The sequence below is a fragment of the Pinus tabuliformis genome, chromosome 8 (genome assembly GCF_031772625.1).
Source record: "Pinus tabuliformis cultivar Carrire ecotype Pingquan chromosome 8, CPIR1, whole genome shotgun sequence".
Lineage (NCBI taxonomy): Eukaryota > Viridiplantae > Streptophyta > Pinopsida > Pinales > Pinaceae > Pinus > Pinus tabuliformis.
The window spans coordinates 2,038,222,064-2,038,248,339 of record NC_142294.1 but is presented as its reverse complement, the minus strand read 5'-3'; positions in this window follow the sequence as shown (position 1 = coordinate 2,038,248,339).

The following is a 26,276-nucleotide window of genomic DNA, read 5'->3' as shown; positions in this document are numbered from 1 at the left end:
TCCCTGATTTATCTGCTGTAAACTTTGAATTGTTTGCAAGTCTTTTGCCTTGAACTTTTGAGTTGCTCAAACTGTCTACTGGAAAACTACACTTTGATCCCAATTTGTTGATCTTTTGTTGCTAGGTGTCTTTTGAATGCTGATATCTCTACCTCTAAATCTGAATAGGAATGACTGTTCCTCCTTCAAATGCTAAAATCATGTCTATAATCTGCTTGACTGATATGTTTTGCTAGGTGTCATTCTAAGTCACATGACCCGAGGACACGAGACACGGAGGACACGTAAATACGATTATTCGACACGAGACGCAGCGACAATGGAAACAGGACACGAGGGACACATTTTATATATATATTGAAAAATACTGAAATATAGTGCTTGATCCATATAGATATGAATCATGATGATATCTATTTAGTATTTAGTATACACTATTTAGTATTTAGTGATTTACTAGTTAGTTTATTAATTTATTACATCAATGATGTTCACAGTTCAGTGTTCATTGTTCATGTTATAATTTTTGTTATTAACTTCAAACAAGTTTGATCATGTTCAAACTTCACATAAGGTAGTTTATGTAAATTTATATGTGTTCAAACTTCATTGTTGACCAGAGTGTTAATCGAGCTTTCCCTCCCTTTAGACCTCGAAGGTGTAGTGAGCAATGATCACATGACAGGGAGTTGGTAGGCTATAACACACGATCTATACATGGTCACTCATGTATAATTAAGTTAAGTTTCGTAGGCTATAACACAACTTACAAGAAATTTAAGTGCTCCAAACTCTCAACGAAGCATGCAAACGCTCGTCTCCTACATCTCCAGGTCCAGGCTGATGTGAATTTGAAAGCATTGCGCTCGAATCTAATGGAATTCCTCACACTACACAACAAATTGGATTCCAGTGATGAGCAAACTCAACCTCGGTGATGAACAATGACAAAAAACCCCAAAAATAAACCATGTTGCAGGTTTTAAATGTCACTTTTCATGGGACGTGTCCTAAGAACCAAAAACGTTAGGGCATGTTTTCGACATGTCCAAAATACGTGTCTCAATTGGAGGACACGAAGAAAAACGTTTTCGACACGTTTTAGGGCGGTTTTCGTGTCCGACACGTGAAATATGGGACACGAGACCCTGAGGGAGGTGTCCTGTGACTTAGGTGTCATTTGAACCTCCAATGCTTGAGTTGACCAATGATTTTATGTCACTTTTTAAAGTGCTTCTCTGCTGTCGTAAGATATTTAGAAGAAAATATTTTAATAAATGTTTTCAAAATAATTTTCTTAAACCTGTAAGTGAAATATCAAAATATTTCCTCAAATAATTTCATTTCGTAAATCCTATCCTGTTCTGAAATCCATGTTTTCTTTTCCCTTCATTTATACATTTATGAATAATTAAAATTCACAAACATATTTCATAAAAGGATTAACTGATTTCATCCCCATGGTTTTGAAAACCATGTGTTGTTTTTCCATGATGGGTAAAATATTTCTTAGCTTCCCGTTTTACTCCTGTAAAACATTTGGATAAAAATTTATCCAAATCTTATGTTCCTGTTCATAATTTATTTTCCTCCTTATCTCTGTAAAACTGTTGTTGGTTTTTCTCCCATGGTTTTGATTTTAGAAATAATTAAAATTATTTTCAATCTCAAAGCTATGTGCATAATTTTTATATATATTTTTTGAAATATTCATTTGTGCCAACATACATGAAGATAAATGAACATAAGTGATTTTTCCTCTTGGCTTAATTTCTTTTGTCAAATTTCGTTTTTACTCAACCTCCTTTTACTTTCACCTATAACTTCATTTCACACCTGTAAATCTCCTTTTTACTTAGCCTCCCATTCGTAAACTCATTTCATAAATGTATTAAATTTCCTTTATCTCCTTTCATATATATTATAAGCTCACTTACATATTGCATAGACTTTCTCGCCATTAATTCATAAAATTTGAATGAACACAATTAATGGTTTTCAGGAGGGGAAGGCGGGGGTTTGGTAGTAAATGGTTTAGGAAGGGGTGTTTGAAATGAATAAGAAATTAACAACTGTAAATGTCGGAGGGGCTGGGGGTATTCGAAATATATCAGTAATCATTATTTATTTTTTCACATATCTCGAGGCATGAAGATTATGGTGGTTTAATGATTACGTGTGGGGTGGGGACACATTATTTAATTTGAATTTGGACTTGGCTACGCATATAATATAATGAATAAATGAGGTTCCTATAGTTTAGAGATTGGATTTGTTATTTCTAATCTAAGTTTTAATATTTTAAATAAATAATTTTATAAAAATATAATTATATATATATATATATATTTTTTTAAAATTGAATTTTATTTAAAATAAAAACTATTAAAAATAACTTAGAGATATTTACAAAAACCTCATATTTTATGCTTTAGAAAATGGAAAGGGTTAGATGGAATGATGTTTAAAGGAAGACATTTGTCAAGGTAAGGATAAAATTGGAGGAAGGTGGCAAATAAATTTTTAAAATTTTTGTAACTTTTAGGGTGTCAAAATAAGTTACAACATAGGCTCCAACTGGGGATTGCTTCCCCTTGTGGGACGCAGAGAACCTAGTAGATCAGCAACCTTGAATCTATTGGGCATGGAATCAGTTCATAAACATGTAATTTACAAATCTGAAACCATACCGCGTGCACTAATCCAGAGACTCTTTCACATTGAAATCTGAAAATTGAAAATCGCTGAAGTGAAACAACTCACATTGTAAGTGGAAATAAGCACAACAATGCTTAATTCATTGAGTTATGGAGTCAATCAGTCAATTAACAATAAATTTACTCATTTCGATCCCCTGCAAGCCATTGCACTCAACCAAACCAAACTTCATACTGCAGACTTGAAACACAAGTTGAAAATTGTTGAAGAGGATTTAAGTAAATCGATATATTGTATACTAACGTTGAAATCACCCCATTCATAAACTGTAAACTCACTGATCTACTGCATACACTCCTATACTGAACTGAAACTTTACACTGTTAGGTGTAATTTTCTTTCCATCGTACCCAAGGGAGGAGTATATTTATTGGCAGATCATTTTGCTAGCAGCTAAAAACTCAAAACATATTTACAATATAAAACTCAAACTCCACAAACAACATATATTTACATGTGATCTCAGAAAATTGCATCTTTTGTTGATGCTTGAAATTTTTGGTCATCATCAAAAAGAAGAAAGATATACTACTGAATGCAATTATCGCTATGAAGAAAAGCATGCAGATGCATGCTATTATCACATCAAGATATGCACTTATCATTTTGAACCAGCTAAATCCGGAAACCAATGGAATCGCCATATGACAAAGTGGAGTCATCAAGTGAAAGCAATGCAACCAATATCAAATACCTACTCCTTGTTCACCAGTAATGAATAGACCTAATCTTTAGCATTATCCGGGAAAAATATTTTTCGTTACTTTGCTCCCGACAACAATGCCAAATGTTGTACCTGTTTCTCGTAGGCAGTCTTTGGCTACAAAAACTACATTGAAAAACCAACTTGACCAGTGTTTAGGTTCAAGCTGACCCTTGAACCAGAGGGGGCTCCCTCAAATGTTACAAGGCCTTGTTTAACGTTGTTCACTGTCACTGGACAACAGCCTATGAAGCACAATGGCCATATTTATAATTTAATTTGGGTGGTTGCTGGTGATTACCAATCTCTGTTCATGAATAAATCCCTCTCTTGCAAAATCCTTGGTCAAAGTGTCAGCATCTAGTTTGACAGAATAACATGATTTTTAAAGGATTTGAAAGAAGAATATGAGGGAATTCCTGATAATTAAGCAGTCATAATGAATACTTAATCAACCAGGCAAATTTGGATGCGTGTAGAAGATTTCTACAACCAAACAAGACACATTCAAGAGATGACAAGATGCAACAATTTAAATATGTAAAGGAGCTATCTTAGACATATTGTCCAATAAACTAATCTCTTTAAATGATTATAACTTTGCGGGGGATTTTAGAGAGATTGATACTCAATCTATTCTTACCTAGAATCTCCTATGTTACTTTGAACATGTGCAGAAATAAGGTATGAAAACACTAGAAAAACATACAAGAAACACAAGTTTTGTCATGAACTAGAGCTGGAAAGCTTCAATTAAGAATTCTGTAATCAAAGTTTTACAAAGCTGAAAGGTTTTGGCATCAAAAGCCAACCCCTTTTTACATTACAAATAAAACAATATATAGAATAAATCTCTCCTAAACTGTTACAATATTTGTGGAATAAAATTATGAACATTACTAAAATAAAATCATATCCCTAATTTATCTGCTGGAAACTTTGAATTGTTTGCAAGTCTTTTGCCTTGAACTTTTGAGTTGCTCAAATTGTCTGCCGGAAAACTACACTTTGGTCCCAGTTTGTTGATCTTCTGTTGCTAGGTGTCTTTTGAATGCTGATATCTCTGCCTCTAAATCTGAATAGGAATGATTGTTGATCTTCCTCCTTCAAATGCTAAAATCATGTCTATAATCTGGTTGACTGATATGTTTTTCTAGGTGTCCTTTGAACCTCCAATGCTTGAATGACCAATGATTTTATGTCACTTTTTAAAGTGATTCACCGTTGTCGTAAGATATTTAGAAGAAAATATTTTAATAAATGTTTTCAAAATAATTTTCTTAAACGTGTAAGTGAAATATCAAAATATTTCCTCAAATATTTTCATCTCATAAATCCATGTCTTGTTCTGAAATCCATGTTTTGTTTTCCCTTCATTTATACATTTATGAATAAATAAAATTCTTAAACATATTGCATAAAGCCGGATTTCATCCCCATGGTTTTGAAAACCATGTGTTGTTTTTCCATAATGGTAAAATATTTCTTAGTTTCCCCTTTAACTCTTGTAAATTATTTGGATTCTAAATCTAATGTTCTCGTTCATAATTTATTTTCCTCCCATTGTTTTTCTCCAATGGTTTTGATTTTAAAAATAATTAAAACTATTTTCAAACTCAAAGCTATGTGCATAATTTATATAAAACCTTTTTTTAAATATTCATTTGTGCCAACATACATGAAAAAAATGAACATAAGTGACTTTTCCTCTTGGCACGTTTTTATTCTGCCACCTTTTACTTTCACCTGTAACCTCATTTCACACTGTAAGTCTCCTTTTTACTTAGCCTCCCATCCATAAACTCATTTCATAAATGTATTAAATTTCCTTTATCTCCTTTCATATATACTTTATAGTATATAAGCTAGCTTACATACTTCATAGACCTTCCCGCCATTAATTCATAAAATTTGAATCAATACAATTATTGGTTTTTGGAGGGGGGTAGGTAGTAAATGGTTTAGGAATGGGAGATCTGAAATGAACAATAAATTGACAATGGTAAAAAGCAGTAAATGTGAAACTACTACTTTTTGGACCCCTCTTGGTTAAATGTTGGATGGGCCGGGGGGATCCGAAATATATCAGTGACCATTGATTTATTTTTTCACATATCTCTAGGCATGAAGATTAGGGTGGTTTAATGATTAAATGTTCACATATCGCATGAAGATTAGGGTGGTTTAATGATTAAATGCAAGGTGGGGACACATTATTTAATTTGACTTTTGACTTGGCTCACCTATATAATATAATAAATAAATGAGATATTCCTATAGTTTAGAGATTGGGTTTGCTATTTTTAATGTAAGTTTTAATATTTTAAATAAATATATATTTATTATAAAATTGAATTTCATTTAAAATACAAACTATTAAAAATAACTTGGAGATATTTAAAAAAACTTCATATATTTCACATTTCAGAAAATGGAAAGGGTTAAATGGAATGATGTTTAAAGGAAGACATTTGTCAAGGTAAGGATAAAATTGAAAGAAGGTGGCAAATAAATTTTTAAAATTTTTGTAACTTTTAGGGTGTCAAAATAAGTTACAACAATACCCCAATAGTTTATTCTTTCAATATTGCTATATTATGTGAGGTATGTATGAAATGCCCAAGATGTTGTATATGAACAAAACCTTTTGGATGAATGAACTTCACTTTATAAAGGTTGTGAGTGAACCTTTCAAGTCTAGATCAATGACAACCCTGGGCCTTGCTTCCCTTACTTTAACATCAATGCCAAACATCCTTGCTTCTCTTGCTTTGACATCAATGACAAACCACTCAACATTTAAGAATTTAATATTTACCATTAATCACTAAGTTTCTAGACTCCTCAAAGTTCTAACATGTCTTTTTTCCTATTGTCATGGATTGTTAGAAAAAATAATAATGTGTTTATGTGTCCTCCTTATAGGTGGGGGTGAGTTCAAATATCTCTCTTTTGGGGAAATGTTTCCCCCAACCGAGGAAATGTTTTCCCATGTATTTCTATCCAGGGTGATTAATATATTATTTGTCATCCATCTTGATGTTTTTAAAGAAGAAAAATTGGAGAAATCAACTTGCAAGATCATTTTTGTTGGTAGTTCCAATCTGGAAAATTTCGGGTGAAAAACTTCAAGAACCATTTTGATGTGTTAAATGATCACTTTTGTGGCATTGACCTTACTACTGACCAAGATTCCATAATCTACACATTATTTGTGCCCAAAGATGCATTTTACAGACACATTAATTGTGCCCAAAAACACATTTTACAGCCCAGTATGAGGGCAGTGTGTAATTCCATCCATGCAATGTAGAGTTGACACATGTCCAATAAAAAAAAAAAATATTACTCAATACAAATTAATGTTGAGCTAAACATTAAACTAAACATTAATGAAAATATAGTATAAATAAAAAACTAAAAATCAATTAATTAACACTTACAATTCATGGTTGGACTAACTGAATTCGTTTTTCTGGTCACTCACTCGATTTCTAGGTCTTCTTGGTGCCCACAAGCATGAATATAAATAAGGACGAACAATTTATATTTGCAACGTTGTTGCGATCTGGGGTTAAGCGATCATAGTACCAGAGTGTATAATTTGTATGAAGAAAAACGGGGCACTGTAGTGCAAATAAGCCGCAGTCGTCGTGGATGGAAATCGACGATGGAAAGATTCCTCAGTTTGCTACAAAATCCTATAAACATTATCGATCGAAAATTAATGAAATTTCCTTGCAAAACTTCATTGTAACTGCCCTTCCATTTTAACTGCTGAAACCTCTAATATAAACCTTATCAATACTCATTGTATTCGACGTAATCCTCCACAGTATCAGAATTTTCACGGTGATAGGAACATAACAACGCCTTACTATAGTTGATAGCAAAAGTTGCAACGACGATTACAATTTCAACGCACCACTTTTGACAATGGTGACCATTGCAATATTCCACATGGTTTGTTGGCTCAAAATGAAAGCATTCATATATCCTCTATTCAATTTCCTAATTGAAATAATGTAATAAAGAATTTGTTGAGTGGAAAGTAGAATTTAGATATTAAATGCATGGAACATGATAGAAATTTGTTATTGAGAAATTAATATATATCTATGCAAAATAGTGATGTTAGAATTATATTTTATTGCACAATATAAAGCTTTGTAAGTCACTAGATTACTGCGTTTCTAACCATAATCTATAATATTTTTCAATAATGCATTAAATTTGATTTATATTAATAGTTTAATTTTAAAAAATTAATATAATATTAAGTTTAATATATATTATAATGAATATATTATGGGAAAAAAATCAATATTATATTGAGTTTAATATTATTATTAAATTAATATTAATATTAAAGATTTAATTATAACATTTAATATAATATTAAATTTAATAATTTTAAATTAATATAATTTTAATAGTATATAATATTTGATAGATTATAATATTATATTTTTATAATATATATTAATATAATATTATATTTTTATAATATATATTAATATAATATTAAATTTGCTATATTATAATATATATATTAATATATTACAATATATATTAACTTTAGATATATATGGGAGGGAATAACAAAGACAAAGAAATAGAGGTGGAAAGAGAGTGACAAGAGTGAGGGGAGAGAGTGATGGGGAGAGATAGAGGGAGGTAGGAGAGAAAGGGGGAGAGAAGAAGAAAGAGAGACGAGAAGGAGGGAATAAGAAAGAGAGAGAGAAAGGTGGAGAGAGAGATAGGGAGTGATAAGGAAGAGATGGAGAGTGACTGTGTATGTTTGGAGGGTGAGATAGAGACACAAACAAAGAAAGAGAGGAGAGAGGGAAGGAGACAATGATAGAGTTGGAGGGAGAAGAGAGAGAAAGAGTGATGTGGGGGAGAAAGGGAGAGAGTGGAAGGAAGAGAGAGAAGGAGAGAGGGAGGGAGAGAGATGGAGTTGGAGGGGGAGAAAGAGGGAGGCAAGAACAAGGACAAAGAAGGACAAACATAGGGAGATAGATATATAGATGGAGTGGGGAGAGAGGGAAGAAGAGAGACAGAGAGGGAGGGAGGGAAAGAGAGATAGAGAGCATGTGTGTTTGGGAGGGTGAGATAGAGAGACAAAGGATAGATGGAGGGAGATATAAATATAGATGGTAGGGGGAGATAGGGAATAAGTGAGAAACAAAGAGAGGGAGGGAGAAGCAGAGAGAGAGAAAGATGTGAGAGGGAGAGAGAGATGGGGGAGAGTGAGAGGGGGAGAGAGAGGAGGAAGGGAGGGAGAGGGATACAAGGATGGAGGGAGGAGAGAGAGGGAATAAAAAGAAATATGTATATTATATAGTATTATACATTATTAACCATAGAGGAAGAGGAAGTAAGGCTTTTACAAAATGTTTAGAAAGCCTTGAATATTTTGGTTTTCACTGAAATACATGCATTTATTTTAGTGAAGATGTTGATTCCTAATCGTATTTGATTGATTTTAGTGAAGATGTTGATTCCTAATCCTATTTGATTGATTTCAATGTAGATGTTTCTTTCTAATCCTATATGATTGATTGCATTACGTGCATTGATTTTAGTGTAGATGTTGATTTATGATCTTATGTAACTAGATGTATGATGTACACTAATTTCAAAGTAATTAGATTAATAATGTGCATGGATATTAGTGTAAGCACAAAAAAATATTGATGACAAGCATTGATTTATGTATTACAATAATTCAACTATAAATAACATACTTAACTTTTCATCTCAAATAAAATGTTTACTTACCTAAAATGCTTGCTTCTTGACACTACAAAATATTTGTAATTGACTACATTTTTATTATTCCCATTTTCCATCATTCAACATTGTTAGTCACTTTGCATTCAAACGAGGTAATAGAAAACAACTACCATTGAAATTTACTCAGGATTTAACATTCCATAAGTCACAATGATTGATTTTGGAGAAAGATATTATTAATATTAGAGAACAAGAGAGACAAGGTATGATGTTTACTACAATAAATCAAGTTAAATATTTGAATGGTCTACGATTTCAACTGCCCTTTTCATATGATCCATATGAAAAGATGGAAAAACTAACAGGTGTGACAATAAGAACAATAGAAGAAAATAGTTTGAGATTGATCACAATGAAGACTATTTGTAATTGAATACATTATTATTATTCACATTTTCTATCATTCAACACTATTACATTGTCACTTTGCATTCAAAATTTTTATTTCATCATTTTTCATCATTCAAGTTATTAACAATCTCTATCATCTCAAAAAACTAAGGTAACTAAGAAAATTTAAAATTAAAATGACTAGATTAATCTTAAACATATTTAGTATATTTAAAATGATTAGAATAATTATATGTTCAACAAATTTTCCATGGCTACACATGACTGGAACCAACCTAGATCCATCTTAACCCCAGATCTATCAAGCATTGGGACGGATCAAATCTATCGAGCTGCAAACCTTTCCTCAAGTTTTGCACTCACAAAAAGAGGTTTGCACCTTGATAGATTTGATCCCTCTCGATGCTTGATAGATCTAGGGTTAATATGGATCTAGGCTAGTACATTTCCAATGGTGCAAGAGTCACCTCAATCAGAGTTCATATGAGAAAAATTATACCTCCTAGAAGTTGACCTATTGAAATTAACCAAAATAATTCAAGAGGATGCCATGTCAACCGTCATTACTCATGGAAAAGCGGCTATCCACATGCGTACTCTGAAGAAGACTCTAGAAAGGTAAGTTGTAACTCATATTGAGGGTTGAATGGGTTAAATAATACCCCTTGTTGGCTATTAATTTGTGTTGTAACTGGGCTACTAGGATGAAAACAAGTTCCATTCTATTTGAGTGCATTTTGTTCCATAGATAAATGGAGTAGTTCTGAGTGGATAGAGAGAGAGAGAGAGAGAGCAAATAGAGGATTTATGTTCTATCGCAATCCACAGGCCATGTAATTTTTCTTGCAAAGTTAGCAATCGACACTTAATTCTTAGTAGAGTTAATAGATCTACTGATTAAATACATAGCTAGGTTTATTAACACAATAAAATTCAGTGGAAGCCAAACATATCAATATCAATCACAATGACACAATAAATCCTTCCCAATCACAATTATTTATTAATAAAACATCATAATTTAATTGGGTGCCATCTTGGGAAAATGGCCGAACAAAGAAAATATATAATACAAAATAAACTTGGATCTGATATTGAAAATCTTCCCTTGATCATTGCTTGATCTTAGCTTCAAATACGGATCTCCAACCTCTCTGCTATTCCTTGGACCTAGAACACTGCTCACTGAAATGCCTCTCTCAATCTTATGTTTTTGTGGTGTGCCCTTCCCATATCCCTAACCTTGCTTTTATTACTTTACATTGAGCTAAATCCCTAGTCCTAATCTCCAAAGTGATTAACCACTGAGATTAGACCTCACTTTACTTGAGATCAATGGTTGATATTAAAACATATTCACTAAAGTAATTTACTTTACTTTTCCTAAGTTTCTTTAGCTCAATAAGCCAACATAATAATATGTGTTTTTTCCTAAATTAGACTTAGGATAAGTTATAATAGCAACTCGTTGATACTAGAGAAAGTACCTAAGGAGATTGTAAAATTCCCGATAAGGAAACCTCCCAAAGATCCAATTATTCTGAGTTTTTTTGTGAACTTTTCAGCTAGGAATTTTGTCAAACATATCACAGACACACTACTATAGGTGAGTTTTTAAATTTCTGTTCAAATTGGTCTTTAAAATCCAATGCATATTCTCATAAATGTGACACAACAAAGATGTAAGTATGCATTATGTTAGCGCTCTGTAATTTTCCTAGGCTGAGGAAGAAAACTACAAAGGTAACCAAAAACCGCTCTTAAAGTTGGGATCTAGCCCTTCCAGCTTTAGAGAGGGCCCTCTGTGTATGATTTTTAGATTTTAGGCTAGGTATCGAAGTTCGAGGTGGGTTTTTCAAAATTTTGGTTGAAAGATGTTGGAAAAGTCCATTGGGCATGGAGTCATAAACTTTTGGGTAATCAATTACAAATGGACAGAGTAGTTGTAACAGGGTAGGGTAGGAAAACTCTTGGATCTTAAGATATTTATGGTGTGGCTGAGATGAAAAAGTAGATGATCAATTAAATATAAAGCATATTTAAATGAATTTTATATTTAATCTCATGAGGAAAACATTAAGATTGTTTAAAACAAGCCATAGCAAAGTAAACTTAAGTAAATTCAACTCTTAATCTTCTTGTAACAATCAGGATAGAAATCCATATGGAAACTAAGGAAAAATGACAATTTAACATGAGAGAAACATCACCATTTGTTTGACACAAGAATCCTGGAACAAAACTGCCTCTGTATTTTTGAAAATTGATTACTTTGAGTACAATCCACAACCTACATCAAGGTAGAGCTCTTTTCTTCATACATAATCCAACCCTTACTAAGTCTTATTACAAAATATTTATAGACTTTCTATTGAACTAACTTCAGATTCCAAAAAGGAATTGATTACAAAATAATATCTAACAAAATTATAGATATTTCTGAAACAAAACTAAATAATAGGAATTTTGGACACATTTGGCTTTTATGTTGAATCTTTGAAAGAAATATGTGTAATGAATAAAATATATAAATAATATAAATATAATGTAAAAGATAATAATCATAAATAATAGTTAAGTTAAGCTAATAATTAGGTTGAAGAGGCATGTCTAATAGGACATGACTCTTCATAAAGAGACGCTTGCGTGATATATAAGTAAGCCTCTTGTTCTCATTGTAAACCATTATCATTATCATTATCATTCTTATTTATATTTAATATAATATTTATATCCTTAATGGATATCTATATATTCCATGTTTTCTGGAGTAATTAATTTTTAGAAGGAACAACTTTGTTCTCTTCATTTGGTATCGGAGCCACGTTTGGCTGATCACCAGGCCTTTGGCTAACAACCTATCATCAACCTTGTTGCTGTCATAATTGAAGCGTTTCGCTATATATTGGGAGATTCTCCATTTTTTAGGCCTTTGGCCATTAAAAAAAAATTTAACCAAAAAAAATATATAAGTAAATAAATTAAAAAAAAAAGAAGAAAAAAACAAAAAACAAAATGGATACAAAATCTCATACCAAGTATATTTAAAGCTTTTTACGTGGAGAAGCCCGTGGTTTTAAAAATAACCCATGGTAATTGCCCATGGTATTTTAAAAAGTTAAAGGAAAAAAAACAAAAGGAATACGTTTTACTTTTTACGTGGAGAACATTTTAACGGAGGTTTTAAAAACAACCCATGGTAATAGCCCATGGTATTTTAAAAGTTAAAGAAACAAGAATACAAAAGCTCTTACGTGAAAGGTAAATATTACTTTTTATAGGAGGTTTTAAAAACAACCCATGGTAATAGCCCATGGTATTTTAAAAGTAAAAGATATTTTGATAACATTGGAGAAAAAAAAGTGTGATCTAAATAATTTTAATCATTCAAATCTAAAGATTGTGACCGTACCAAGAGTCACGTCTCATCCAAATTTTCCGAGAAAAAAATATTATTATAATTATAAAAAAGGATACTATATAAGCCTTATATAGTTACATATAAAAGGAAAAGTGGGTCTCAAAAAATTATATATAAATTATATATAATTATAAAGTATATATAAATTTTATATAATTATAATTTTATAATATGAAGAAGAGGAGAATATTTGAAAAATATATATAGGAGAAATAAATGATATTTTATAATAAAAATAGCTCTAGTTGACATATTGTTTACATAAAAACATCAAGGAAAAAATGGAGACTAGTAATGAAAGGTTTCCTGAAACCCGTAGTACATGTGTTCGCACACTATTTAACATCAAAGGATCACTCGCAGGAAAAGACATCATAATCTCTATCAGTCCTACTGAAAGAAGTAATTATGTTAGTCCTAAATGTGCTAATCAATTGGTGATTCCTGAATCAAATATAGTTGAAACAAATTTTTTTGGCAAACAATACGATATAAGAAATTTACACCTAAATATTGGAGATTATACTTTTACTTCACAATTCACCATGCAAACCCTATCTTTTAACGATAGTGACATTGTTTTGGGATCACCATGGATGAAAACTCTAGGTTCCTTTATTCTAAATACTAAGAAAAAGTTTTTAACATTTTCTTACAAGAAGAAGAAAATAACGCTCAAAGATGTTATACTGAAACCTAATTCAGTAACGCCAGAAGATATATCAGATATTTCAAAAGTAATTTCTCAAGAAGGTAAAAAAGCATTACAAAATATGAAAAATGAAATTGACAAATCACTATTGACAAAAATGAAGAAGTTTCTCGACTTAAAAACCATAGTGAAAAATTGCTGACACAAATTAAGATACTAAAGAAGGATAAGAAGTCATTAGAAAACCAGGTACAACAACTTATCAAGAAGGAAGCATCAAATGTAGGAATTCAAGTTGATGACAAAACAACACATACCAATTCAGTGAATGTCACAACTCAGGAAGAAGACAAGCAAGTTGAAGAAAAGACGCGCGTGGATGTTGCAATTCAAACGATGAACATCCCCAATGAATGTTTCATAACAAACTCAACATCTTCGCCAGAAGAAAATATAAAAATTGTCGCATGCCCAGTAAGGAAAAATCAAACAAAAAAGGTTCCATATCGGCATCCGAATCATGAGAACAGACGAATCAACCATGCTACATATTTGAACAAGTCAGAACCGAAACAACAAACTGATGTTCCGGATAATAGTGATGTAATCTCAATCCAGTCTTATGCTAACAAGTCGTCACAAAATTCCAGTGATCAGAATGCTATACAGAAGATTAATCTGGGATGGTCTGATCCCTTCTCGGTGTGACAATTTTTTTTGTCACTAAGAAGATCATATCAACTTGTATCGACGAGGATGACTATTCCAAAACAGAAAGACTTTCAAAGCCGAAAAAGAGATCAAGCTTTTTTTTCATCGACAAGCTTTGAGGACAAAGCTTTTTGAGGAAGGAGGCAATGTAACGAATAAAATATATAAATAATATAAATATAATGTAAAAGATAATAATCATAGATAATAGTTAAGTCAAGCTAATAATTAGGTTGAAGAGACATGTCTAATAGGACGTGACTATTCATAAAGAGATGCTTGCGTGATATATAAGCAAGCCTCTTGTTCTCATTGTAAACCATTATCATTATCATTATCATTCTTATTTATATTTAATATAATATTTATATCCTTAATGGATATCTATATATTCCATGTTTTCTGGAGTAATTAATTTTTAGAAGGAACAACTTTGTTCTCTTCAATATGTTGTTGACTGTATCTATTTTTCGGCTCCTTTTGTTTGTCTTGTTGCCAAAATTGTAGGTTTTCTGTTTGTGCTCATTCGACCAACTCCAGTAATTGGTCCCATCGCTTTTCACCTGGGATAGAAAAATTTAGCATGTTTCTGAATCTTTCATCTACCTCTGTGTATGTCTCAAAAGTTGGCTTATTAAAAAATACATGATGAATTTCATGTTGAATGTTAAGATCAGATTGTAGGCATTCCAAGAAAGATTCTCCACTGATAGTTCCTTTTGCCTTTGCAAATTTATATGCATCTGTAGCTATGTTGCATAATTGATCTTGATAATTTTCTAATGGAATCAATTTGCCATTAGAATTTCTTAGAGTTGGAAGTCCTTTCTCCTGCAACAAAGAAAACTTTATGTTAAATCTTCTGACCTATAGCTCCAATTCTTTGCATTTATTTTCTAATTGCACCATAAGATTTTTCTTAGTCAATACTCTTTTGACTTCCATTACTGTCTTTGTCATGTCTTGAATATTGAGCTCTTCAAACTCATCTCTAGTCTTGGAGTTTAACATCCTTATAATTTTATGTGTTTATGTTGGGTTGTGCTTGATATCAACTTTAGTTTTTTCAATTGTTGTTTTAACTTTGTACTAGTTCTTCTTGTTCAAAAATAATTTGAATGGATGGCCACAATTCTGTAACATTTGCATTGATATTGTGTCAAATGTTGCATTTGGCTTCTGCTAACATCTGAATTATGAGGGATTGATCCTCATACTTTTGAATCTGCTGAATTAATTTGAAATTCTTTTGTAGCTCTGCCAAGTATGCATTGTTTGCTTTGATCTTGTTCTCCTCCATCTTGGTGAGTGTTGTTTTTAACTTCTCCATTTCCTTATTTATTAATGATAATTATCCTAAATTTCGAGCTAGTTTGTCTAAAGAATCTAAAGTTGATGCTTGTGTTGTTTGATGTGCTTCCTGTTGCGTTGATGTACCTGTTCTAATTGTTGCTTTTCCTTCAACAAAGTTTCAATGTCGTGTTCCATTTTCTGGATTTGAACATTTTGTTCCACTATTATTTTGAACAATTTTTCTTTCTCCATCTCCAGACTAGTCACTTCCTTCACCTGAGGGTGTTCTGTAGTTGGTAGCTTAAGTTGTTTCCCGAGAGCTTGGATATATGCATTTTTGTTCTTAATTATCTCCTTGGCTTCCTTGACATAACTAGGATCATATCCTAGTTGTATAATTAAATCTTCTAAAGTTTTAATCTCGGTGTCTTTGGCCAGAGAAGACATTCTTTCAATCTTCAACTGTGAATGCATATTATTTAAAGAGATTTGCAACTTGGAGGCAACCATGGCTGAACTAATCAGTGTTGAGTAGATAATTTCTCTTTCTTGCTTATGCTATTCGATTTGATTGATTGCACGGACCTTCTTGGTATCAACAAAAAATATGGAAGCCTTGTAGGCTTCTGCACTTCTAGGAGCTGGTACTGTAGGTTCCAAAAAGGCCATTTGGAACTTCCCTTTTTCTAAATCAAATGCAGATAAAAATATGTGTTGGGTGGTGGCAGTTTGCTTCCAAAATTCTGAATATGTTGAAGCCTTTAAAGCTTCATTCTTCAACTTGATCTCCCTATACCTTGTAAAAATACTTTGTTTTACTGGAATCTAAGAGGTAGAAGAGATAGGAGACTAAGTTGTCTCCTCAACATATGTGAATTGGGTGGTAGGGATGCCTATCAAAATCATGGTACTTTTCTCTTGTGAATCCTTTTCTTCTAAGGATTATTGAATAGTTATTACTTGAGGGTCAGTCTTACTATCAGACTTAGTAGTGGTCTTTGGATCCTTCTTTCTTCTCTTGAACACAATGAAATCTGCAACCTAATTTTCTGAATCTATAGGGGACATACTTTCCATTGGCCTCTTGATTTCTTTGTCTTGTGGGATAGGAGTTTGCAGATATGATTGACTAACTAACTGCTCTTTGGCCTCCTGCAAAGTGTTTTATGTCCATTTCTCTAGCTAGTCCGAAACGTCGGTTTCCTAAATTGCTCACAGGTTTTCCATTAACAAAAAAAAAAATTCTTCCAGCCTGTATGGATTCTCTCTTTAATAACATATTTATCTATCTCTGGCCTAGGTGTATGTGCATATGGAGTGTTCTTCTATTATACCCTCAACTTTGAAATTGTCCCTAAAGGATCCTGAGACCATGTGAAGCTTGGTTTGAATTTCATCTGCTTTAATATTCCCTCCACTTCCTTTGTTATTTCTTTGGTATTTACAATATAGGGCCCTACATTTGCCTTTAATTTAAATTGTGCCTTCTTCTTATTTGATACAAAGTGCAATTCATCCATATTCAACATTTGTCTAGCATATTCCAGGGCAAAGACTCTCATTGGCACAAACATTGGTAATCTATAGGGAGGAAGTTTGCACCCATAGATTCTGATTTCTGTATAGTTTTGGCATAAATACCACTCTCCAAATTTTGACTACTTTGAAAGATGAAAAATCTTCTTGATCTCTAGTGAAATTCTTGGTATGACATCACTGCAGAGTAGACATAAGGATGTATGTAGAAACTTATCCATAAAATCAGTGAATGAATAATCTTCTGAGTTTCTTCTGACTAAAGAGGTCCAATGAATAACTGATAATGGGGTACCTTGATCATCTAGCTTCTGTAATTGGAAATTGAACCTGTTTGCCTGGTAAAATAACATCAGATATACTAAAATTGATTGGTGTTTGAACACACCTTCAACTTTAAACTTTAGAAACTGCTCATGTATGACATCCAATAAGAATTGACTGTAATTGAAAAGAACTGAAGGCTTCTGACCAACTGAAAATATTGATAAGAACCCTAACACTACTTCATCTACCCATTGGTCTATATGATAGCTTAATAAACAAATAACCATATAAATGACTTGTCTGGGAAAATAGATGCAGAGTATGGGGGATTTGTTTTAGGTAACTCAACATTCTCAGGTAGAAAAAAACCCAAAATATGGGTTCACTGTAGGAAGGTAATCTTTTTATATATCTCCATGAGTGCATCAGTGAAAAATGGGTGTAGAGAGGCCTGAGGATTTATCTGTAGGGCTTGACAAATGCTTTCTGGGGAAATGGAAAACATGACTTCATTGTTTTGGGCAATTACTGCTTTCTGGCTAGGGAGGTACCTGAGATGACACCAAGTAGAGAATTCTGGGAAAATATGGGTTTGAGGAAAGGTAAATTGGGGGAGAAATGATTCCCAGATACTTAAATCATCAGTTTGGTCTAGATATTTTGTTTTGCCCAATTATGGAGCTCATATAGATCAAATTCGCACTGGGTCTCAACGATCTTGTACTAGGTATCAATCAAGGGAGTCCTATCTAAATCTGGGACAGGGGGGATCATCGGGCTTTCCTCGGGCATCTTTCCTTTTCCCTTATGCGATGACATTTTAATTTCAAAGGAACACTGAAAGAACGAAGTTACTTGATTATTTTATGACTGAAAATGCGAAGGGGAATGGATTGCAGATGGCTTTGGTAACTTCAAAACACTTCAAGGTAGACCTGCGCTATTCAAATAACTGTCAAAAGGGAAAAATTCCAGCTTACTGAGAGATTCTTATAACAGGATTTGAGGGGTTTGCAATGGAATTATTACCATTTTTGGAGTGAGGTATTAATTTGGAAGTCATCTGTTGGCGAATCCAATGCTAATTTGTTGTTGGCGGATAATTTGAATGGTAACGGTCAAATGACATGGAGGGGAGGTGACGTGGATGGCAGGATGAAACGACATGTGGCATGAGTGAATAGCGCAGGGGTGAATGGGCGAAAGGAAGCGTTGGATGAAATGACAGGAGGTGTGAGCAGATAACGCAGGGGTGAATGGGCGAAAGGAAGCGCAGGATGAAATGATAAGTGGCGTGAGCAGATAGTGCGGGGGTGAATGGGTGGAAGGAAGTGAGGGATGATAGTTTTCGAAGGGGGTGGTAGGATTGGTAAGTTGTATCAAGAAGGGACCCCCCGAAAATGATGTGGGATGGACATGTAGTCAAATCGGTGTATTTAGAAACCACTTTTAGCCTCCCCCCAACCCCCATCCGTTAAGTTCCGAAGGGCTGGGGGGTACGAAAGTTTTCCTCCGCTGTTGATCCGGGCAAGGACAATTGTAGTCGTCGATAAATGCAAAGCTTTTATGGTAAATGACAAAAGGTCATTTCACATCACATCAAAAATTATTTAAAATCAAAATTTAATAAAACATAATTGGGTGGCGTTTATACTAGCACACCTTACGGGGTTATATATATATATATATATATATATATATATATATATATATATATATATATATATATATATTATTTTTCATTTCGTTCTTTTTCATATATATATTTTTTAAATTCCCCTTTTTATGTTTCTTTCTCTTTATATTTTTTCCTTTCTTTTTCTATTCCATTTTCTATTTTTCTATTTTTATTTTTATAGGCTAAACAATTTAAAATGAAAAATATTTTTTTACAATATCCCTGTGGGATAATGGCTAAATAACCATACTGGACTACTATATTTATAGGACCCTAACAATGGCTCCGATGGGGATGACATCCTCCCTGTGAGGTGTCAAGAACACCATAGATCAGTAGCCTTCTCCATTGGGCATTTATTTTATCATCAAACAACTGGGACTAACCTGTTTAAACTGAAAATCATACATATGGTAGAAATTCATTTGAAACTTAGGGCCTTCACTCCAGGCTTCAATTTCTTATGACAACCACCCACACCTGCAGTACTTGAAATAATAAAATGATATATACAATGTTGTGTTTTGTGATCAGTTGAACTTAGGTGAAGTAGTGCTTGAGCAACTTGCCATTAATAGGTCCTCCTGGCAGTGTTTCTCCAGTCAATTCTTCTAATAGAAAGGAATTAGTTCCATGGAACGCTCAAATCTTGTAAGGCCCTTTCGATAAATTGTCGAACTTTTCATGTTTCCCCTTTTCCTCATTTCTAGCATCCCATTTCAAAACACGATCATTGAACTGGAAATCATCTACTTTGACTCTCCTATCATGAATTATTTTGATCTTATCCTAAACTATTTGTGTATTGTTGTATACTTCTTCTCTGGTTTGCTGCAAATGTATCATTTGGTTGATCCTTCTTTGTGCATCATTAGGTTCTGCTTCTACTTCCTTTAGTACTAGAGTTCCTAAGGAAGTAGGAAAAACTGCATCTATTCCATAAACTAATTGGAGAGGAGACATTCCAATTGACTTCTTTGTGCTTATCCTATCAGCCCATAAAGAATTTATCAATTTCTTGTGCTAGGATTTCTTGTTTTCCTGCAGTAGCTTCTTTATGATGTTGACTAGTCTATTATTAGAAGATTTTGCTAACCCATTTCCCTTAGGATAATAGGCAGTAGAATTTCCTAATACTATATGATATTTGTTGCATAAATCAACCATCTTTTTAGATTTAAAAGCAGCAACATTGTCTGTGATGATTTTATGGGGACAACCAAATCTAGAAAGAATATTACCTTCCATGAATTGGATGGTTACAGAGTTTGTAGCCTGTCTGATTAGAACAACTTCTATCCATTTGGTGAAGTAATCAGTAGTTGTAAGAATCCATTTATGCTGGGCCGAAGAACTTGGATAAATTTATCCTATAAAATCTAAACCCCATTGTTGGAAAGGCACCTCTACTGAGATGGGCTTCAAAGTAAAAGGTAAGAGTTTTCTCTTGCCTTAAAAAATCTGACACTGATGACAAGTTGAAACCTTTTTATGAATATTGGCAACCAAAGTAGACCAGTAAAAACCAGCTCTCAGGATTTTGTTTGTTGTGTTTTTCCAGTAAATATGTCCTCTGTAGAAATTCCCACTGTAGATCAACAGATTATGCAATATACTAAAACACAATACAAGATCTACTTCTACAACACTTTGCGGAAGCTTAATCGAATTGAGCATGATCAAGAAAACACATATAACTGAGAATGAGAAATCAATCACACATAACACAAAAGAAATAACCCAGGGAAAGCCTCAGCCTAAAACGCCAATCTCTGTATTATCATACAAGTGGAAATCTTGTTCAAGTTACAAAAAGAATCAGCTCTCAAGCTATCCTGCTCTCTCTGCAATCAAACAATACAGCTCACAGACTGAATAGACATATTATATGTCCTCCTCAAGCCCTCCAAGCCTCCTATTTCCTTGCGCAGTTTTCCTTGGGGTCCAATGATGTCACATGTGTAACTCACTAAACCTGAAGAAGTAATTGTGAAATCCTCAAGGAAAGAATTCGTTCTACATGCAAGGAATATTCACAATTGAATATTCTTGCAAATGATAGTACACTGCCCCTCCATCTGATCTCATCTGGATCTCTGTCTGAACTGACACGCATGAGTTATTTATGAGAGAATACTCAGTTATCTGAAGTGAAGTAGTTACATGCATGCAAGCATTAACTAAATGAACTTACATTAATTCAACAAACTATTTGAATTAATCTAACTAGACTTGACTTAGTTAACTGAGCCAACTAATTACAACTCAGTTTTACAACTCATTCTTATCTCTTTAACTTATGGATAAATTCCTCAATCAATGGAGAAACTGTTGCATGTCCCCACATAGACTTCATGTTTGATTTTCTTTAACTAATTAACTCAAGATAAATTAATTAATTATTTTACAAACAGCTGCTAAGATCAAATTCGAATTTTACTTAACTATTTTAGTTTAGGGACTGACTAAAATATGAAGGTATCCCGAAATGCTATTTATAGAATGCTATTTTTAGCACTTCCATTTTTCCATCCATTGTTGCTAAGATCAACATTGGTTGAACTGCTATTTATAGCAGTGCTATTTATAGCAATTCTATTTTTAGCATTTCTTGTTGTTATTTTCAACACTCCCTCTCAACAAGAAATGGATTATCAATAACCCCAATCCTATCTCTATGGAACTCAAACTTGCATTTTGACAACGCCTTAGTCAAAATATCTGCATCTTGTTCCTTGGTCGAAACATACAACAACAACATGATCCTCTTGACAACACAGTCTCGAAGATGGTGATACCAGATATCAATGTGCTTGGACCTGTCAAGAAAAACTGGATTCTCCGAGAGTTTGATACAACTCTGGTTATCGCAGTAGATCACTGTAGGATCCATCATCTGACCAAACAATCCCACTAGAATCTTCCGCATCCAAATGGCCTCACATGCAGCCTAACTAGCAGCCATGTATTCAACCTCTACTGAGCTAAGTGAAACTGATATCTATTTCCTGTTGTACTAGGAAACTGCAGCTGAACCAAGGTTGAAGATTCCTCCAGAAGTTCTCTTCTGGTCTGATGGACTCCTTGCCTAATCTGCATCTGTGAAGCCCTGAAGCTTCACTCCCTCTGTTTATCTGTACGACAATCTGAACTGAGATGTGCCTCTGAGGTATCTCAGCACATGCTTCGCTACCTTCCAAAATAGCTTGGTAGGTTGAACCATATCTTGGCTCAACTGGTTCACCGCAAAGCATAAGTCGAGTTGTGTGTTCACCAGATACATAAGTGAACCCACCAGCTATCGATAAACAGTAGTAGTTACTACCTCACCTGAAGTAGCATCCTCCTTCCTCTAGTTCCTAGCTAGAGGAGTCTGCATGGGCTTGCACTTCTCCATGTGAAAGGGCCTGAGTATCTCATTGGCATACTTGCCTTGAGACACAAATACTTCACCATCTTTCTGCCACACCTACATGCCTAGAAAGTAGTGCATAAGGCCCATGTCCTTCATCTCGAACTCTCTTGCAAGGTACTCCTTGCAAGACTGTATCAGCTGATCATCACCTGTCAAAATTAGATCATCGACATAAAGAAAAATAATCAATAGTTTACCTTCTACCATGATATGGTAAAGGTTCGCATCTGCTTCACTCATGGTGAAGCCCAAACTGGTGAAATAGTTGCCGATCTTGGTGTACCAAGCACGGGGTGCTTGCCTCAGCCCATATAGATCCCTCTTGAGTTTGCACACATGCGACTCACAATTGAAGGTTTCAAAACCTTCTGGCTGCTCAATGTGCACCTCCTCCTCAATCTTCCCATTGAGGAATGTTGTCTTCACATCCATCTGGTAGATCTTCCACCCCATCTGAGCTGATAGTGCCAATATCGATCTAATCGATGAGTACCTTGCTATGGGAGCAAAAGTCTCATCGTAGTTGATCCCGTCGACCTGTGAGAAACCCCAGGCAACAAACCTTGCCTTATGTTTCTTAACACTGCCATCAGCTGCCTGCTTTACCTTGTAAAGCCATCTAGAACTCACTACTGACTTGCCTTGAGGCCTTGGGACAACATCCCACACACTGTTTCGAATGATAGAGTCGTACTCCTCTACCATTGCATCAACCCAGACTGGTTGCTACACTGCCTCTTCGAATGAAAAAGGTTTGGTATCTACATACTCCCTAACCAGGGCCATGTACCCAGTGTACCGCTTAGGTGACCTCCTCTGTCTGCATTGAGAAGATGGCTGTCCCACATTCTCCATCACATCCAGCATCAACCTATCAACTTCCCTTGAGTGTTTCCGCCCATCTCTGGAAGTCTCAGCATCAGTGGATGTGTCCACTCCCGGATCCTCTACATGCGGCTGCTCTGCATCAATCTGAGGCTCCTCTTCCTTAAGAACTGAAGGTTCCTCATCTGCATGCAACTCGAGCTCCCTCACAACTGAGTGGAAGGCCGGTACACCCGATAGTTGTGGGGTGTATTCGTGTACCCCACAAGTATTCCCAACTCCGTTGTTTGGTCTAGCTTCTTCCTGGCATCTTTGGTCACATGACAGTAAACTGATGATCCAAATATTCATAAGTGACTTACATCAGGTCGCTTCCCTGGAATAGGCCTCCATAGGTGTCTTCATCCCCAGTATACAGTGCGGGCTTCTGTTCTGCAGGTATACTGCTGTATTTCATGCCTCAGCCCACAAATGCAGTAGTAGGCTTTGGTCATGCAACATCGTTCGAGTTGCTTCCACAATCAATCTGTTCTTCCTTTCAGCCACCCCATTTTGTTGTGGGTTATGGGGTGTCGTCAACTCCCATTTAATACCTTCTACTACACAAAAGTCTTTAAACTGTTGGGAGACATACACTCCACCATTGTCGCTACGCAAGGCTTTTATTTTCTTTCCAAATTCTTTCCCTACCAAGGCTTTAAACTCACAAAACCTCAAGAAGGTTTGATCCTTATTTTGCATAAAGTAGATCCAGCATCTACGAGAAAAATCATCAATAAAAATAACATAGTACCTTTGTTTAGCGGTGGAGGCTGTAAAGAATGGTCCAAACATCTGAGTGAAATCACTGCAAGATTTCTCTAGCTCTACTGCCTCGATCCAGAAAGTAAGATTTCGCATACTTACCCAAGGTACAACCTTTGCATGTAGTCATTTGCTCAAGTTTTCCCTTGGGTAATCTGGTAGAAATCTGCTGCGTGATCTTTAGGGCTCCATGGTGCAAGTGGCCCAGTGTTCTATGCCATAGATCGCCAATATCTTGGCTCTGCACCATCTCTGCTTTGGAACTCAATGTAGCACAATTGTCTACCTCCAGCTTGTAGAGATTCTTGACTCAAATCCCTATTCACTTTGTCTGTCCAGTACCGATATGCCTCAGGAATACCTTTCCTTTACTAAAGACTACATCATAGCCTTCATCTTCTAGCATAGACACAAGATTCTTCTTCAGACTTGGTACATACTTTACATCAGTCAGGGTGAGGGGAGCTTCATGCTCCCTCTGAAACAAACCATACCTTGACATGAAACATGGTATTTTCCATCATCACCCATCTCGATCTGCATCTGGAGATCCTTCTCCTTCAAGGTACTGAAAATATTCTTGTCACCTGACATGTGGAATGAAGCTCCATTGTCCAATTACCACACACATCCCACCATGGATGAAATCATGCATGCGATAAGTGAGAAATCCAGCTCAAACTGTGAGGCTAGTGCCTCACCATCAGATCCCTTTGAGGAACCCTTCTTGGATTTCTTCTGTGGACAATTCATAGCATAATGGCCCACTTCATGACAATGAAAGCATCGCACTTTCGATTTGTCAATCTTTTTCCCACCATGGGAAGAACTGGATTTGGGATGGGATGCCTTCCCTTTCCCTTTCCTCGCCTTACTCGCTAAGGCTAGATTTTCCTCATCATCTGTCTTCGATGAGGATCCATCTCTAGTGCTTCTTCTTATTTTCTCCTGCATCAGATCCGACCAAAGTCGTTCCCAATCTGGTAGTTTTTCTCTTCCATTAGTTGAGTCTTGGTAGCTATGTTAGCTCTTAGGAAGACCGAGGAGTGCAAGACTCACCATGTCATCATCAACGATCGTGATCCCTACACTTCCAAGCTCATCCCTGCAGGTGGTGAGCTTGTTCAGATATGTAGAGAGTGTGTCGCCCTTTTCACACTTGATCTTACGAAGCTTGTCTTTTAGCGCCAACTTCCTCTGATCACTGTTGTTTTGATATAGATCTTTCAATGTTTTCCACATCGAAAATGGTGTCTCCTTCCCATGTAGGCTCGAGATAATGTGGTATTGAACTCCCTCTAGGAGGATTCTCTTGCTCTAGCCACACATTTCTTCCATTCCGCCAGTTGAGTAGCATCAGTCGGCTTGGGGACTTCTTGATCAATGAAGTCCTATAGACCATTATCCTCTAATACTGTCTCCATGCGATCCTTCCAGGCTATATAATTCGAGCTGCCATTAAGGGCATACTCAAATCTTAAACCATTGAACACCATTGGTGAAATTGAGATGTGATAAGAACTCGATTTTTATATTCAGGAACCACAAAATTTGAACTTCTCCTTCTTGTATATTGTTATTTGCCTTGATCATATTTGCTCTGATACCATGTAGAAATTCCCATTGTAGATCAATAGATTATGCAGTATACTAAAACACAATACCAGATCTACTTCTACAACACTTTGCGGAAGCTTAATCGAATTGAGCAAGATCAAGAGAACACATATAACTGAGAATGAGAAATCAATCACACATAACACAAAAGAAATAACCCGGGGAAAGCCTCAGCCTAAAACCCCAATCTTTGTATTATCATACAAGTGGAAATCTTATTCAAGTTACAAAAAGAATCAGCTCTCAAGCTATCCTGCTCTCTCTACAATCAAACAATACAACTCACAGACTGAATAGACATAGTATATGTCCTCCTCAAGCCCTCCAAGCCTCCTATTTCCTTGCGCAGTTTTCAGTGGGGTCCAATGATGTCACATGTGTGAATTGGCCTCATCACACTCACTAAACCTAAAGAAGTAACTGCGCAATCCTCAAGGAAAGAATTCCTTCTGCATGCAAGGAATAATCAACCAAGAAATTATGTAC